Source organism: Anomaloglossus baeobatrachus, chromosome 8 (assembly GCF_048569485.1).
Source record: "Anomaloglossus baeobatrachus isolate aAnoBae1 chromosome 8, aAnoBae1.hap1, whole genome shotgun sequence".
In the NCBI taxonomy this organism is placed as follows: domain Eukaryota; kingdom Metazoa; phylum Chordata; class Amphibia; order Anura; family Aromobatidae; genus Anomaloglossus; species Anomaloglossus baeobatrachus.
In genome coordinates, this window is record NC_134360.1 from 36,271,145 (window position 1) to 36,290,068 (window position 18,924).

At 45.9% G+C, this 18,924-nt stretch overlaps 1 protein-coding gene across 1 annotated transcript in view; it reads right to left on the reverse strand.

The window, feature by feature from the left end:
- Nucleotides 1-18,924, reverse strand: part of PRRT3 (proline rich transmembrane protein 3) — a 79,205-nt gene that overhangs the window by 53,005 nt on the left and 7,276 nt on the right. The window lies entirely within an intron of this gene.

Here is an 18,924-nt window from a genome sequence, read left to right on the forward strand (position 1 = left end):
AGATCCTTGATGGAGGAGCGCAGGTTCTTGGCCAAAATCTCCAGGTAGGCCATGCTATCCATCTTCCCATGGATGCGGACCAGATGGCCAGGCCCCTTGGCTGAGAAACAGTCCCACAGCATGATGCTGCCACCACCATGCTTGACTGTAGGGATGGTATTCTTGGGGTCGTATGCAGTGCCATCCAGTCTCCAAACGTCACCTGTGTGGTTGGCACCAAAGATCTCGATCTTGGTCTCATCAGACCAGAGAACCTTGAACCAGTCTGTCTCAGAGTCCTCCAAGTGATCATGAGCAAACTGTAGACGAGCCTTGACATGACGCTTTGAAAGTAAAGGTACCTTACGGGCTCGTCTGGAACAAAGACCATTGCGGTGGTACGTTACTTATGGTATTGACTGAAACCAATGTCCCCACTGCCATCAGATCTTCCCGGAGCTCCTTCCTTGTTGTCCTTGGGTTAGCCTTGACTCTTCGGACAAGCCTGGCCTCGGCACGGGTGGAAACTTTCAAAGGCTGTCCAGGCCGTGGAAGGCTAACAGTAGTTCCATAAGCCTTCCACTTCCGGATGATGCTCCCAACAGTGGAGACAGGTAGGCCCAACTCCTTGGAAAGGGTTTTGTACCCCTTGCCAGCCTTGTGACCCTCCACGATCTTGTCTCTGATGGCCTTGGAATGCTCCTTTGTCTTTCCCATGTTGACCAAGTATGAGTGCTGTTCACAAGTTTGGGGAGGGTCTTAATTAGTCAGAAAAGGCTGGAAAAAGAGATAATTAATCCAAACATGTGAAGCTCATTGTTCTTTGTGCCTGAAATACTTCTTAATACTTTAGGGGAACCAAACAGAATTCTTGTGGTTTGAGGGGTTGAATAATAAATGACCCTCTGAATAAACTTTTCACAATTTAAAAAAAAATAAAAAAAGAAATAACATTCAGACACACATATATATATATATATATATATATACTGTACATATATATTATATAAAGCTGAATGTATGTGTGCATGTGTGTGTGTATGTATGTACAGTATGTGTGTATGTCCACTAAAGGAATCCGCACCGTCGCATTTACAATCACAAAATTTTGCACAGACGCCTCATGTGACCCAGCGAACATCATAGACTATGTTTTGACAGGAAAATGTAACCCCGCGCTTTAGTTACTCGCCAAAAAACCTGCCTCTATTAAGTGAATTGAGCTGCGAGCTACAGGTCATTAATAGGAGCTGTGATTGGTTGCAATAGGAAAAAAGGACATTGTTAGTATAAGAAGCTCATGTGTGAGGTAATAAGATATCGGTGGAGAGACAGACACAGACAGACAGAAAGAGACAGACGGAAAGAGACAGACGGGGAAAGAGACAGACGGGGAAAGAGACAGACGGGGAAAGAGACAGACGGGGAAAGAGACAGACAGACGCAGAGATAGAGAGAAACAGACAAAGAGACAGACAGAGAGATAGACAGAGAGATAGACACAGACAGACATGGATAGAGACAGAGACAGACAGACAGACACAGATGGGGAAAGAGACAAACGGGGAAAGAGACAGACCTGAAACAAGACAGACAGGTTAAGAGATTGACAGACACAGAGATAGAGAGACAGACAAAGAGACAGACAGAGAGATAGACACAGACAGACAGACGTGGATAGAGACAGAGACACACAGAGACAGACAGACAGAGACAGGGACAGAGACGGACATAGACAGGTAGAGACAGACAGACTGGGAGAGAGACAGTTACTATCCCGGGCAACGCCCAGGTACTACAGCTAGTATATATATATATAGGGCTGGCCGAGCCCCCTACAATGTAAAGTGTAATGTGTTATGCGCTGTAAATGTGTTAACCATGTGTATTAGTCAGATATAGCAGAGTGGAGAATGTTGAGTAGGATGTAGTGTGAGGTAAAGGTTTAGGATGTCATTTGTAGGAAGTAAAGCATAGGAGAATGTTATGTAGATAGATTGTGTTAGTAATAGAAACAGTTAATGTCCGGTTCAGCTCACTGGGGATGGAACTAGTGTTGAGCAGAGTGAGACTTGCTGGTTACAGAGTGACTCGAGAGCCAGTTCTGCAGTGGGGTTCCTGGAGTCAAGGCGTGACCTTGTAACATGGGTCCATTGGGGAACATGGATGCAGGGGCGGAACGATCGCGGTTGCGGGGATCATGTCCAGGCCCGTGGTTGCAGGGCCTGGTTGCCAGGCAGCTCCATCTCCTGCTTCAGCTGGATGTGCGTCCGAAGCCGCACATCCAGTTGAAATGCATCGTGGTGCAAAGACCTGTTGGGTCCCTGCACTGCGATACAAGCTGCTGGCCAAACAGAAGCCGGCAGCTTTTACTGGTGTCCCCATGACTGAAGCGGGACATGACAATGACGTCCGTCATGCATTGCCATAGCACGAACGCCAATGAAAGCTGTCAGCCACTGCGGGCCAGCTATAGAGGAGGGAGCCAGGATGGTGGTGAGTATAGTATATACTAGGAGGGGGACAGTATATACCAGTAGGGGCCCAGGAGAGAAGCATATATAGCAGAAGGGGAATAGTATATACCAGAAGGGGGACATTATATACTAGAAAGGAGACAGTGTATTCCAGGATGGGCCCAGGAGAGGAACATATACACCAGGAGAAGGACAGTATATAGTATATACCAGGAGGGGGACAGTATATACACCAGAACAGGGACAATATATATCACAAGGGGAATAGTATATACCAGGAGGGGGACATTATATAGCAAGATGGGGAACTTAGATATGTTCCCCCTTCCTGATATATACCAGGATGGGGGACATATTTCCCAGAAAGGAGACCAGGATGGGGTACATTAGAACAGGATGGGGGATATTACTACATAATGGGGGGAAGGCAACTCATATATCTCTATAGGATTTAGAACACTAAATGTATACATACATATGCATGCATCTGACTAGCATGTGGGGATGGGGAGGGCCCCAGGTCCAAATTTTGCACCAAATCAAACTGCATCAAACTCTAGTTATGGAGGTATCCTTCAAAGGGTCCAGCGCCTACAGCTCACTTTGGGATGGGCTTAGAACAGTTCGGGGACTAAAAGGCCGTCGGGTTAGAGTACCAAGGACGGACTAAAGGAAGTTAAGTGACTAAAAGCCTTCCGAGGCAGTGAGATGACCACGGTTAGCTGGAGAAAGCAGAAGGAGGAGGCATATGCCCTGAAGCTGAAGGACAAGGTCCCTGACAGTGGGAAAGGCCAAGAGAGAGTCCCCCAGAAGAAAGCAGCAGCAGAACCATATAAGTGTGGCCATGTCAGTCATGAAGTTGGAAGATCTAATAAACCGTTTACTGTTGTTTTGCCAAGAGCTCTCCAGTGTCCTGTGTCTATCTGCTAAGTCTATGAAATGACCGGGTGAAGGATGCTGCCTTGAAGAAGACAGTAAAGGATGCTTTACACGCTGCGAGATCGCTAACGATATATCGTCGGGGTCACGTCGTTAGTGACGCACATCTGACGCCGTTAGCGACATTGCAGCGTGTTACACCAATGAGCGATGACCAACGAGCGCAAAAACATGAAAAGTCGTTGCTCATTGACACGTCGTTCATTTCCTTAATATCGTTGCTGCTGCAGGTACGATGTTGTTTGTCGCTCCTGCAGCTCCACACATCGCTACGTGTGACACCGCAGGAACGCCGAACATCTCCTTACCTGCCTCCACCGGCAATGAGGAAGGAAGGAGGTGGGCGGGATGTTCCGGCCGCTGATCTCCGCCCCTCCTCTGCTATTGGACAGCTGCTGTGTGACGTCACTGTGACGCCGCACGAACCGCCCCCTTAGAAAGGAGGCGGATCGCCGGCCAGAGCGACGTTGCAGGGAAGGTAAATCCGTGTGACGGGTGTTAGTGATGTTGTGCGCCACGGGCAGCGATTTTACAGTGTCGCACAACCGATGCGGGTGGGTACGCTCGCTAACGATATCGGTACCGATATCGCAGCGTGTAAAGTACCCTTAAGTGTCTCATACGCTGCCCAAAGCAGTCTACAAACACTGATTCTCCATGGCAAAGGCGTTCGGAGCCCTCACAGGCCGACATGGCGGAGCATTTTATGTAAAATATACAGAGTTACAATGAGAATCCTTGTCAAAAAGCATTACTAAGACAAAAATTAACCCTAAAGGCCTCTTTACACGCTGCGATATCGCTACCGATATCGCTAGCGTCTGTACCCGCCCCCGTCAGTTGTGCGTCACGGGCAAATAACTGCCCATGGCGCACAACATCGCTCTCCCCCGTCACACGCACTTACCTGCCTAGCGACGTCGCTGTGACCTGCGATCCGCCTCCTTTCTAAGGGGGCGGTTCGTTCGGCGACACAGCGACGTCACTAAGCGGCCGCCCAATAGGGGCGGAGATGAGTGGGACGAACATCCCACCCACATCCTTCCTTCCTCATTGCGGGCGGCCGCAGGTAAGGAGATGTTCCTCGTTCCTGCGGTGTCACACGTAGCGATGTATGCTGCCGCAGGAACGACGAACAACCTGCGTCCTGCAACAGCAACGACATTTGGGAACTGTACAGCATGTCACCGATCAACGATAAGGTGAGCATTTTTGATCGTTAGCGGTCGCTCGTACGTGTCACACGCAACGACGTCGCTAACGAGACCGGATGTGCGTCACAAATTCCGTGACCCCAACAACATTGCGTTAGCGATGTCGTTGCGTGTAAAGCGGTCTTAAGAATGTGTTGTGCTTTCTTTTTTTGCATAATCTAAAATCTGAAGAGTGCGAAAAATTCCCATGAAAGAAAACTAGTTGCAGAAAAAAATGATCAATGATATTATATTGCAGTTTTACAATTAAACACTAGATGTCACTGCAGTAGGAGACACTCCACAGTAAGCCATCTCACTTTACAGCTTGTTGTAAATGCACAGGTAAATCAGAAACTGAACAATGTTAACTGGCACAGAGTAATACCGTATGCTAAAATGTAAATGTGCTAATTGAGATTGAGGACGCATTAAGACCTGGGGTGTAAATATTGTGCATCCACAAAGTCCAGACTCACACAGTCCGACTGAACTTAGATTACCATAGATCCGCTCCATTATGGACACTCAGTAGCGTAACTATAGTGGGTGCAAAGGCAGCAGTAGCCCCAGACCAAAAGGTCCCCCTGCCTCATCAGAATTACATTTTTGTCAGCTTTTCCAGGGGTCATTTAAGTTTCACCCAGCATGTAGTCCTCCTAGGAACCCTAAAATCTTGGGAATCCATATTGGAAGGTCTATTTTTGGGCAGGGTTTACATAAACTCTGTCCTTGTTCAGTCTTGGAAAATCGGACAGTTGGCAATTATGGACATATACATATATTGGGCGGCACGGTGGCTCAGTGGTTAGCACTGCAGTCTTGGGGTGGCTCAGTGGTTAGCACTTCAGTCTTGGGGTGGCTCAGTGGTTAGTACTGCAATCTTGTGGTGGCTCAGTGGTTAGCACTGCAGTCTTGTGGTGGCTTAGTGGTTAGCACTGCAGTCTTGTGGTGGCTCAGTGGTTAGCACTGCAGTCTTGCAGCGCTGGGGTCCTGGGTTCAAATCCCACCAAGGACACCATCTGCAAGGAGTTTGTATGTTCTCCCCGTGTATGCGTGGGTTTCCTCCGGGTTCTCCGGTTTCCTCCCACACTCCAAAGACATACAGATAGGGACTCTAGATTGTGAGCCCCAATGGGGACAGTGTTGCCAATGTACGTAAAGCGCTGTGGAATTAATAGCGCTATATAAATGAATAAAATTATTATTATTATTATTATATTGCATTAGGGCAACATTTTTTCCCTGAGGACCTCCTGTATGAAACCTGCTGACACTTTGCTGGGCCGTCCTTTAATACATATATCATCAGAGGAACACTGAACAGATCCTAATTTAAAGACCTGTCACCAGGTCAAAAGTGGCCAATTTTGTCTCTTATTTTATTCCCACTGCTCCCGTGAGTATTCTGCTTTTCGATTTTCTAAAATCTGCCATACGCTCCCAGAGATATGGAGCTTTTTATTTAAACCTAAAGACACGCCCCAGAGGATCATGTAAGCCACGCCCCAGAGGAACTATGAGCCATATAAATATATCCATATCTCTGGAACTCTATGGAGAATTAGAAAACAAAAAAAGTAGAGCAAAAATCGGCCACTTCTGACCTCTTGATAGCTAAAGAAATAGTGACTCAATTGTCAATATAAAAAAAAAAAAATCTAAATAAGACTTTAATCATTTCTCATCTCAATAAATCAGTGCAGTGGATACACAATATGTCAGCCCGGAGATGATTAATGATCTTTGTCTTGACCCTTAATATTCATGTTCCCCTTTTCTCTAAATCCTGGTAAGGAAACATATCTGTCCTTTCAAAGAATAACTTTTACATGAAGAAAAAATATACACGCCCTGCGCTGTTTATTTTACTGTCATGAACTGAGTAACATGTGGCCGCCTGTGTTTACTTTGCACAAAAAATGTGTCTACTTTGCATTATTTGATCATTACATTCAGGACTTTTATGGCACCTTCTCTAAAGGATATCGCCTCGTCTTCATCTTGGAAGTGTAACTTATAGCAACCAATCAGAGTTCAGTTTTATTTCTGCAAGCTTTTTTGGAAATATAAACTTAAATCTGATTGGATATTATGAGGAACGTCTTATTTTAATTTAAAAATGGCTTACGGCCACCCACTGGCCACTTCAGGTACTGCAACCAGCGCTACTACGGTATTTTAGATTACTAGAAGGGGGCTAATATTTTATATTTCCACCTTAGCTAGAACATACTTACCAATATTAGTTCTGTGAGGATTAGGGGTGTTTAAGTTCTACCCCCACTCCCACCTGGGAACACCCCTGACCCACCAGGGATCACCCACTTTTGATTTATATAGACTATGCCTCTTTTCAGTTCAGGACAGCATGAAGAAAATGGCCAGGACTATATCTGAAAAAATGGAAAAGTTATCAAATTCAGAACTGTAATTCTTCATCTCTCTTGGGGTGCTACTGTAGGGGAACCTAACCCCTTATAGGGGTATTCCTCAGAATTTTAGCAGGGAATTGCCACAAATGGTAACTCCTGTCACAGATGGAAAAAAGTTACTTAATGCTTATTTTTTATAATAATATATGTCATGGCAGCATTGGGCGCTGTTCAGATTGCAGATTCCGACATTCCGTCCAATGGTTTCTCTGGTGTCTATGATCAACATAGGCAAACTCGGGCATCGACCTACTGTGTGCTGATTCATAGGCAGGCTAGCAAGACTTAATCTCTACTGGTCTGCTTGCTCCTTTGATCACATGTTGTGGGGAGGCCTATCACATCTGCTCCCCTTCTATTTATGCTGGTGGAAACCTTCCACCCATGCCAGCTATAGTTTATGGGGGATAGGGGGAATCAGATCAGGACTGGTCAGGAGCAAGGTCAGAAAGGAGACTCAGACCTCTCCACTGAGATTTTGCGATTGTTGATCGTCGCTCCTTGGTGTCACACGCTGCGATGTCGCTACCGGCGCCGGATGTACGTCACTAACGACGTGACCCCGACGATATATCGGTAGCGATGTCACAGCGTGTAAAGCACCCTTAAGAGTGTCTCTAGCTCTATAGGACCCAGCAGTATCATTTCTCTGATAATTGTGTAATACTCTATTCCCCCTGTGGTGGCGCTGCAGAGATATTGAACACTTACTGACCAGTTTTCCAACAGATTGGAGCTGATCACCGTGGGACGAAGCAATAGACAACTCAACACTGATTCATTATCCCTTTAAGGAATAGTTTTCACATTAGATTGTAATGTAAGGCTGCAGAATAATCCGACAATGACCCGGATGAGGCCAGCTAGGACCTTCATTTTGCCTCATTCAGCTCTTGGCCGCTCCTGGTCACTTAGCGTCTTACATTTTCAGCCTCATGGTAATGAAAGGCTCAGCAGACGAGCGCTGAATCACATCAGGATTAATTTGTGCCGTTTGTGGGCGCGCAGCCAGGATGATGCGTGCCCGGGAAGAGAATTGCATTACCCTCACTCATTAATAATGACACAGACAGGTTTCGGCGAGGTTAAGCAGAAAAATACTTGGCGGATCCATCACTGCTGGAAATATTATGTAATGGTGGCCTTGGCTCTCCGGACACATCGCTGCCTGCAGTGAATACGTCCTAATCCCCGGCCGCCACATAATGGCTCGTCACATGCCGAAGATTTCTTACATCTGATTCATGGCAAAGATGTAGGAACTGGGACAATACCGTAATGACGGCGCCGTATAATCACCGGGAATGGTTATACGGCCATAAAGAGTGTAATAAACTGCGAGGAAACCGCAAATATCTCATACATGACTGATAGTGCTGTATGATATGCACAATAATATCTATCCATCCATCTCTCTATTCATCTCTTTATCCAGCTCTCCAGCCATTTCTCTATCCACATCTCCATCCATCCATCCATTCATCCATCCATCCATCCATCCATCTCCCTATCCATCCATCCATCCATCTCTCTATCCATCCATCCCATCCATCCATCTCTCTATCCATCCATCCATCCATCCATCTCTCTATCCATCCATCCATCCATCTCTCTATCCATCCATCCATCCATCCATCCATCCATCTCTCTATCCATCCATCCATCCATCCATCTCTCTATCCATCCATCCATCCATCTCTCTATCCATCCATCCATCCATCTCTCTATCCATCCATCCCATCCATCCATCTCTCTATCCATCCATCCATCTCTCTATCCATCCATCCATCCATCCATCTCTCTATCCATCCATCCATCCATCTCTCTATCCATCCCCCTATCCATCCATCCATCTATCCACCTCCATCCATCCTTCGCTCCATCCATCTCTCTATCCATCTCCCCATCCATATCTCCATCCATCCATCCCTCTATCTCTCCTTCCATTCATCTCTGTATCCATATTTCCATCCATTGTTCTATCCATCTCTCCATCCATCTCTCCATTCATTCATCCATCACTCTAGCTATCTATCTACCGTATATATCTCTCCTTCTATTCATATCTGTATGGACATCCATCCATCCATCTCTCTTCCCATCTCTCCATCCATCCATTTATCCATCCATCCATCTATCTATCTATGCATCTCTCTACTCATTTCTCAAATCCATCTCTCCATCCATCCATCCATTCATAATCATCTTCACACTGAGCCAACAGTATATTATCCCTCTGAGGATCTAGAGGTCCTTCTGTAGCGCCCCTGAAGCCATCAGGGAGCTACAAGGTACTGCACCCCCACCAGGATGCAGGGCCTACCCCCTAAGGACCCAGAAGACCAGTGCCGGTAACAACCAGACAATCCAGAAAACCCTGTTCTTCCCCAAATTCCCCCATAGACTGGTACCAGGCTAGGGTTGGACCAATGGATGGCTGCCTAGAGGTGGAGCCGATCCAGTCCACTAGACGACGAGGTGGGAGGGGCAGACAGTGGACAGTGAGCAGTGAGTCGGTGACAGTGAGAGAGAGAGAGGAAGCACTGACAGGAGTGTGACAGTGACCTGAGGGCCCAGGTGGTTAGTTGCCTGTGGAGCATGGTGGCATACTCCCGGAACCACGCACCAACGGGGTACAGAATCCTAGGTCAGGCAAACGCTCCAGACAGACCTGATAAAATCTGCACAGTGAGGGGACCATCAAGGACTTCACTGACCTTTACGTTCGGGACACAGTAGCAATGGGAGAACCGGGGACAGGACCAGAGACTCCAACCCCACAGGGATCATGGTACCGTCATATGGACTGCCGTTAAGAGACTACCAGGAGGGGACCCCCAGCCGCTCCGCGGCACGAGGACCCACCAACCAAAGACTGGTGCAAGGGAAAGAAGCCACCAGGTCACTAAACCAGCACTGGGACTAAGGGGACCTGCGGTTGAGACCAGCCGGCCTAGGGTGACCAGTTTCCAGTTTACTGGGAGTAAAGTAACCAGGAACACTGCAACCTCTTGTGTGGTCTGTCTTCTTTCAACACCCATCTACATCACCTATCCTCTAAGGCCTGGCCCTACTTGCGGAGGGCCTAACGTCCAGGTTGCCACCAACACCAGCCCCAGTAGTGAGATCTGTGCAGCGACGACTCCAACTACATAGCCGCAACCCGCAAGTGGCGTCACGTGATAAACTCTTATTTAATTCCCTTGTAAATATAACCCCTTTTAAAAAGCATACACTGCCCGGGACCGAGTACCCCATAACCCTGGGCGACACACTTCCACCCCATAAATGTGGCCACATATCCTGCTGTTTGGAGCTCATCCCAAGATATGATCAGTTGCAGGTCGGCCATCGTTGCCCGGTCGGTGTTTTGACTTTCCCTCTTGGAGCTGGGGTTTGTGCTCGGTCTCAGTAGCTTATATTATAGAGGGGGCGGCGGGTTACAGGAAGATTTGTAATTTTTTGTTACGCCTCCCCATGTCTGACCGCACAATGTAACACGAGACTCACCGTATATTTATATGTGGGCAGCAGCACAATGTGCTGGGACTTTACCTTTCTACAGACAGGACAAAATAAACAAGAAACTCCGCCATGCAAGGGAGTCACTGAGTCATGTGCGTCTGGAAAAGTCCTTGAGTCGTCCTATATCTGGTGTCAAAAAGTCTGTCCTGTTCTATGGAGGAGAGAGGGGAGGCCCAAGGGTCCTTCTACTCCCTAGTCAGATACCAAAACAAAACATGACTTTGGGGCCAGGGTTTTGATTTTGCATCTGTAGCGCCCCTGAAACCATCAGGGTACTACAAAGTTCTGCATCCCCACCATGATGCAGGGCCTACCACCTTAGGGACCCAGAACCCCAGTGCCGGTAACACCAAAAACGCAGGTAATCCCAGTTTTCCCCAACAATACCCCATACAATGATACTTAGCTAGGGTGGGACCCATGGATGGCCACCTAGAGGTGGAGCCAGACCAGTCCACTAGTTGACGAGGTGAGAGGGGCAGACTGTGGAGAGTAGTCGGGAAGACAGTAGTCAGAACCACGGTGACTGTTGAAAGTGTCAGACAGCAGGAGTGTGAAGGTGGAAGCGAACCCTGACTCGGGTTAATGGTGACCTGGTACCCAGGAGAAGTGGTTGCCGGTGGAGTACTCCAGGAACTACGCACCGACAGGGAGGACCCTAGGACAGGAAAAAGCTCCAAGCCGTCCTGTTAACACCTGCACAGCAAAGGGGACCATCAAGGACCTTGCTGACCATAAAGAATCCGAAGACTCGGTAGCAAAGGGAGAACCAGGGACAGGACCAGAGACTCCAACCCCACAGGGTTCACGCTACCGTCAGGCGGACAGAGGTGGCCAAACCACAGAACGGGGACCACCAGTGTTCTATACCACGGGGACCCACTTACCAGAGACAGGTGCAGGGGAAGAAGGTACCAGAGAACCAGACTGGCAGTGGGACGAAGGGGACCTGGAGGCGAAACCAGCCGGCCTCGGGCAACCAGTTACCATCCCAAGAAAGTGAGTAAACCAGTTGCACTGAATACCTGTGTGGACTATCTTCTTCCAACACCCGCTGCACCATACACCCGCTGGGGCAAAACCCTACTTGCAGAGGGTCTACCATACTAGCTGCTCATACCCTCAGCCCCAGTGGAGACATTCTGCAGCGGCGGCTCCCTACCCTTAGCCGCACCACCGCAAGTGACGTCACAAATATACTTTATTCAACAATCCCCTGTAAATATCGCCATTACAAAAAGGGCCCAGGGCGCGGAACCGGGTAATGGCCACCATTGTAACATTCCCAAGACACACTGCCTGGAACCGAGTACCCCATATCCCTGGGTGCTACACATCAAATGACCCCTTTAGGTAAAACTGTTGATAAAGTATCTCCCATCTTGATGCCGCGATCCAGGAATTTCCAGCATTCGGGCCGCCGACTGCTATGTGGTTAATCTGGGATTACAATACATGAGCATGGGAACCACTAAATACAGGGCTCATGACATCGCCATCACAATATACCAAGTGTATAAATGTAGGATTAAGAGCCCCCAATTCCGCAGCAGATTTAGTAATCCCATGTGACCTCTGACAACATGAAAAGAAAAAGCTGGAATTGCAAATACACAAATAGTAATACGCTCACACCTCACCCGAAAACAATTACACCTCGTGATAAAAGAAGATGCCATGGGTGTGCAGGACAGATAGGGAGTGTAATATGCCCCCACCCTGTCTAAGTGAGCATTAGTCAATGCCTGCTCCACGTGCTGTCTGAGAGGATGTGTTACACTTATGAATTCATATTTAGCACCCAACAAGAGATTACAACAGATTCCTTCCTTGTACAGAGTAAGAGAATTTCATCATCCGACTGGAGTATTAAGAATTGGGTAGCTATATCAGAGAAGACCTGGCGGGGCACAGGTAGTTAGCCCAAGTTTGTAGAAAGTTAGCTCAAGTTTGTAGAAGATTTGCCCAAGTTTGTAGGTTTGCCCAAATTTGTAGATAGTTAGCTCAAATATATAGGAAGTTAGTCTAAGTTTGTACAAACGTTAGTTACGTTTTAAGAAGTTAGCCAATATTTATAGAAAGTTATTCCAAGCTTGCAGATAGCTAGTTCATGCATGTAGAAAGTTAGTGCAATTTTATAGGAAGTTAGCCGAGGATGTCGGAAGGTAGCCCATGTTTGTAGAAAGTTAGCCCAAGTTTGTAAAAAGTTGTCCTATGTTCATAGAAAGTTAGGCCAAGTTTGTAGAAAGTTAGTCCAAGTTTATAGGAAGTTGTCCTAAGTTTATAGAAAGTTAGCCCAAGTTTGTAGAAAGGTAGCCCAAGTTTGCAGGAAGTTAGTTCAAGTTTGCAGAACGTTAGCCAAAGTTTGTAGAAAGTCCAAGTTTGTAGAACGTTAGCCCAAAATGATAGGACATTAGCCCAAGTTTGTAGGAAGTTATCCTAAGTTTATAGAAATTAGTCCAAGTTTGTAGAAAGGTAGCCCAAGTTTGTAGGAAGTTAGTTCAAGTTTGCAGAACGTTAGCCAAAGTTTGTAGAACATTAGCCCAAAATAATAGGACATTAGCCCAAGTTTGTAGGAAGTTAGTTCAAGTTTGTAGAACGTTAGCCAAAGTTTGTAGAAAGTCCAAGTTTGTAGAACGTTAGCCCAAAATGATAGGATAACTTCCTACAAACTTGAGCTAATGTCATATCATTTTGGGCTAATGTTCTACAAACTTGGACTAACTTTCTACAAACTTGGACTAATTTCTATAAACTTAGCATAACTTCCTACAAACTTGAGCTAATGTCCTAAGTTTATAGAAATTAGTCCAAGTTTGTAGAAAGTTAGTCCAAGTTTGTAGAACATTAGCCCAAAATGATAGGACATTAGCCCAAGTTTGTAGGAAGTTATCCTAAGTTTATAGAAAATTAGTCCAAGTTTGTAGGAAGTTAGCCCAAATTTGTAGAAAGTTAGTCCAAGTTTGTAGAACGTTATCCAAAGTTTGTAGAAAGTCCAAGTTTGTAGAACGTTGGCCCAAGTTGAGAGAAGGTTAGTCCAAGTTTGAAGGAAGTTATCCTAAGTTTGTAGGAGGTTACTCAAATTTGTAAGAAGTTATTCCAAGTTTGTAGAAAGTTATTCTAAGTTTGTAGAAAGTTAGTCTATGTTTGTAGGAAGTTAGCCCAAGAATATAGGACATTAGCATACGTTTGTAGGAAGTTAGTCCAAGTTTGTAGAAAGTCATCACAAATTTGCAGGAAGTTAAGCCAAGTTTATAGACAGTTAGCACAAGTTTGTAGAAAGTTAGCCCAAGTTTATAGAGTTAGTTCAAGTTTGTAAAAAGTTAGCCCAGGAATATAGGATGTTAGAATACGTTTGTAGGAACTTAGTCCAAGCTTGTAGAAAGTTATCCCAAGTTTGCAGGAAGTTATCCCAAGTTTATACACAGTTAGTCCAAGTTTGTAGAAAGTTAGCCCAAGTTTATAGAGTTAGTTCAAGCTTGTAGGAAGTTAGTCCAAGATTGTGTTAGCCCAAGTTTGTAGGACGTTAGTCAACGTTTAAAGAAAGTTAGTCCAAGTTTGAAGAAAGACAGCCCGAGTTTATAGAAACTTAGTCCAAGTGTGTAGAATGGTAGTAGTAGTTTGTAGCAAGTTAATCCAAGGTTGTAGAAAATTAGCCCAAGTTTACAGGAAGTTAGCCCAAGTTTGTAGAAAGTTAGTTCAAGTTTGTAGAAAGTTAATCCACATTTGCAGAAAGTTAGCCAAAGTTTGTAGAACGTTAACACACATTGGAGAGTTGACATGTATGTGTTAACTTTCTACAAAAGATGTCTAGGAGACTCCTGAAAATAGGAAGACTTCTGGGGCTCCTGGAAAAGTTACCAAAAGACCTAGGTGCTACCAAGATCTTCGATACCAGAATGCTCCATCTGATAACTAAGCCCCAGTGTCCAAACAAACATCCACGGAACACAGAAAAGGATTGGAACCTGAAAAAAGGCATGAACATGAGGTCTCGATGACTTTCAATTATGCCCCAGGACTACTTCATGCAATAGACTCTATTGTTTGTGAATTGCAGATCATGGACGCTTTATTCTCAGAACACCTGGTGCCTGCGCCTGACACATGAGAGGTGTTATTATAGCCGTTGTGTTTCCTGTATGTGAGCAGGAACCTGCCAGCATGTGGGTCTGTGCCGGCCCCGCACCGCACTCACCTAGTGACACATTCCATTAGCTCGGGTGCCCATTCTTGTCTGGGCTTGATCTTCAAGTGTCTTTGAAGTGGGCGCCATGAAATAGTTTGGAAGTGAGTACAAGAATTCTTAAACCTACTTATTCTCATGCAGAAATGATGGTTTATTCCAGATACAGCGCCCCTATGGACTGTTTCTGGTATTACAGCTTAGCCAAATCCAAGTAAATGACCAACCATACATGTCAATCAGCTGCTCTATGGCCATTGGGCTCACAATCATGGCATACTATTAGTTTCGGGCCATCAGTAGGAATAGTAGGACACAGAAATTAGATTGTAAGCTCTGTGTAAAAACGTCCCATTTAGTGTTATGTAACTTCCTGAATGCCGGAGTGTGCCTAGTAATTATAGGGCCATGGTTGGTGTTTATTTGCTTTGAGATGTCATCAGACCTGATCCGTAGATATACTCAGGATACGAAACGCCTATTTACATTCCTCTGCCTTCGCCTTCGATGCTGTAAGAACAGAAGAGAATTCATTGTGCTATTAAAGGGATATTCTGGGTGTTTATAAGAACCACCCCATTCCTCTCCGTCTACGCGCAGTCCCTTCTTGGACACGTGATCGAAATAGCCAATCACTGGACTCAGATTTGACATCCCATTAACACTGATATCACCACCCAGTTCATGGTGGAGAATGGCGGCAGCGGTACAGGATTAATAGGTGTCACGGGTCATGTGGTTTCTGGCCATAGAAGGTCACAGCGTTTGACTGCGCAATATGCTCCCTGACTTTCCATTTTTCCTGCTGTCAGGTAGCTTTCCTGCTGGATTAATCTCTCCCCCTTTGGACCCAGCAGGAGCTCGCCTTCCTCCCAGCTGCTGATCATCAGTATTCTCTTGGTGCTTATATACCCTTTCCTTCCTTTGGACTGGTGCAGGTGATATTATTCAGTTCATTCTAGCTCTGGTTGCAAGCAGGTGGCTTGTACTCCTCTGTTGCATCGTTGCAGAAAACTTTGCTGAACTTCTACCTGAGTCATCTAATGATAAGTTGTTCATGCATTTTCCCCCTGTGTTTCCTCCTTGTGTCGTCTATAGTGTTTAGTGCGGTTGACAAAGAGCTCATCCCACCCTTTCCCTATTTAGGGCCCAGCACTAGGGATACCTAGAGTCAGGTATTTGGCTTGGTGCATAGGTGTGGAACCTATCTAGGGTGGGAAGGGACCCCATGGTCCAGCACTAGGAATACCTAGGGTCAGGTATCCGGCTTGGCGCATAGGTGCAAAACCTATCTAGGGTGGTGAGGGACCCCAGGGACCAGCGGTAGGCTTAGTCAGGGGTCACTATCTTTCCTTTCGCTAGACATAGAGCTTCCCTTTCCTTTCACCGTGCACTTGGTACTTCCCCGTACCTAGCGTGACAATATGTTTATGGTCTTTTATTTATTAAAGGTAAAGGTATAGAAAGTTATAAAAATTTGGAAAACCCCTTTTTAACATATTTATTTCCCAACTATCTTGTAACATTGAATCATTCATTAATGTCTTTGGTTTAAAAGGTGACCTCTACTAAAAAAAAAGGGGGGGTTTTATGGAATGAAAAAAAAAATATGTGGAAATGTAGTTGTATCCCCTGACACCAGTGTGATAACATCCCAATACATCTTGTGACCACTGCCATCAATCATTGGCTTCGGCGGTCACTTGCTGTTCAAGCAAATGTCCCATCTTAGGCCATTTGTCACGTAAATGACGTGCGAGATGTCATTACCGTGGATCAACAGGAGTAGCGGTGGAGAGAAGTAGAACATTCCCTATTCTTCCACATATTCTTTAGAATCCAAGAAAACCCTAAATGTAATTTATATGAGAATGAGATATCACTCTCACCTCTCTGAGTGTTCATGGGTGTAATGTGTATTAATTTAAGGTATTGCTGGACTACCTCCAGTAATTACGGAGACATTTATGGATCTTATATGAGAATGCGATAGCACACTCAGCTCTCTCAGTGCACATGGGTGTAATGTGTATTAATGTAAAGTAGTGCTGGACTACTTCCAGTAAATACAGAAACATTTATGAAACTTATGTGAGAATGCGATAGCACTCTCACCTCTCTGAGTGCACATTAGTGTAATATGAAGTAATGTAAGGTAGTGCTTGACTACCTCCAGTAATTATGAAGTCATTTATGGAACTTATAAGAGAATGCGATAGCACTCTCACCTCTTTGAATGCACATGGGTGTAATGTGTATTAATGTAAGGTAGTGCTGGACTACCTCCAGTAATTATGAAGACATTTATGGAACTTATAAGAGAATGCGATAGCACTCTCACCTCTCTGAGTGCACATGGGTGTAATGTGTATTAACGTAAGGTAGTGCTGGACTACCTCCAGTAATTATGAAAACATTTATGGAACTTATAAGAGAATGCGATAGCCCTTTCACCTCTCTGAGTGCACATTAGTGTAATATGAAGTAATGTAAGGTAGTGCTGGACTACCTCCAGTAATTATGAAGACATTTATGGAACTTATAAGAGAATGTGATAGCCCTTTCACCTCTCTGAGTGCACATGGGTGTAATGTGTATTAATGTAAGGTAGTGCTGAACTACCTCCAGTAATTACAGAGACAATTATGGGAGCGGTGGCACTGGAGCACTTTGATACTGTGTTTTCGAGATTGGTGAGGCTTCCAAGTCATCACCCAACCTGTACATAGTTGACGACTTGTGAAGAGAGTAGTAACCTTTTACAGCAAAGAAGACAGTGGGCAAGAGGCTTAAGCAGACGAGTGACTGGATGACCAGAAGATAGGACCGCATCATTCAATAGAAGGCAGAGAAGACAGTGGGCAAGAGCTGTAAGCAGATGGGTGACTGGATGACCAGAAAAAAGGTCTGTATCATTCAAAAATGGCCGACTTCCTGTCTACAGTTACCTTAGGAAGAGCAGCTCTGAAGCACAAACTGCAGCTCCAATAAGTTCAATATTGTGCAGAAGTAAGAGAAGATCACATTCTGAGCTATATATGATCCACCCACGACGTGACTCCCTTGTGTGCTGACAACAATACCGCCATGAAGTTATAAACTATTTATAGTTTACTGCGATTCATGTTTTTTTTTTTCCCCACAGCTACAAAGATGAAGAAACCGGATCCGGTTACAACAAATCAGGAACATAAAGGGCCTCAATTGTCACCTCGTCCTGCTTCTGCTCGGGGGGGGATCGCGCCTATACTTCTGCACATATCCTGAGGCTGAGATGACGCGACTCTGCATTATCTCTGCTCGCGCAACGATTACCGACAACTCTGCTGAACTAAGCTAAAGCCACTTCCCCCGGAACAGTGACGGTAATTGGATTGGATGGCTAAAGCCACGAGTGATATCATTACTCCAAAAACACCGGATCTGCCTGTAATCAGGGGATGAAATCCCGGCAGATCTTCACGGCCTGAACTCTGCCCACTTTCTAATCTTACCACTTTTTTGTCCCATCTGGACCACATTTTCTGAAATCACCTTCACCCGGGCGATCAGCTGATTGTGGGGGATTCAGCTGCTGAAACTCCTGATAATAACCTTCTTCAGGCCTCGCATTCCTGTTGACGGATCTTTAGTTTCTTTATTGATAACTTTGAGCGCTCAGTGCATCTGATTGGCTAATTAACTCCTTAAAGGGGTGGTTCACTGCTTAGCTTTAGTAGCCACATCGATGTAATGTTCAGAAACAAGGCTTCTCTCAAATACCTTGTGTTGACAATTCTACCTCTGAGCGGCGCTATTGCAGACCGTTCATCCCCATCGCGTAACCCCCCCCGGGCTCCGTGACCTCTGAGATCCAGTTGACCCGACATCACCGAGGAAGGCCCCAGTCTCTGCGAGTGACTGGGCTGTGGGCGGAGTTTCCCTGCTCATCACAGCCCAGCATCGCTCCTGTTTGCGGCACTCAGCAGAGAAGGAGAGAGCACGCGAGATGCTGGGCTGTGATGAGTGGGGACACTCCGCCCACAGCACAGTCACTCGCAGAGACTGGGGCCGGCCGCGGTGATTTCCGGTCAACTGGAAGTTGACTTGACATCACCAGATCTCAGAGATCACGGAGCCCGGGGGTCACGCGATGGGGATGAGTGGTCCACAATAGCGCCGCTCTGAGGCACTATTGCCAACACAAGGTA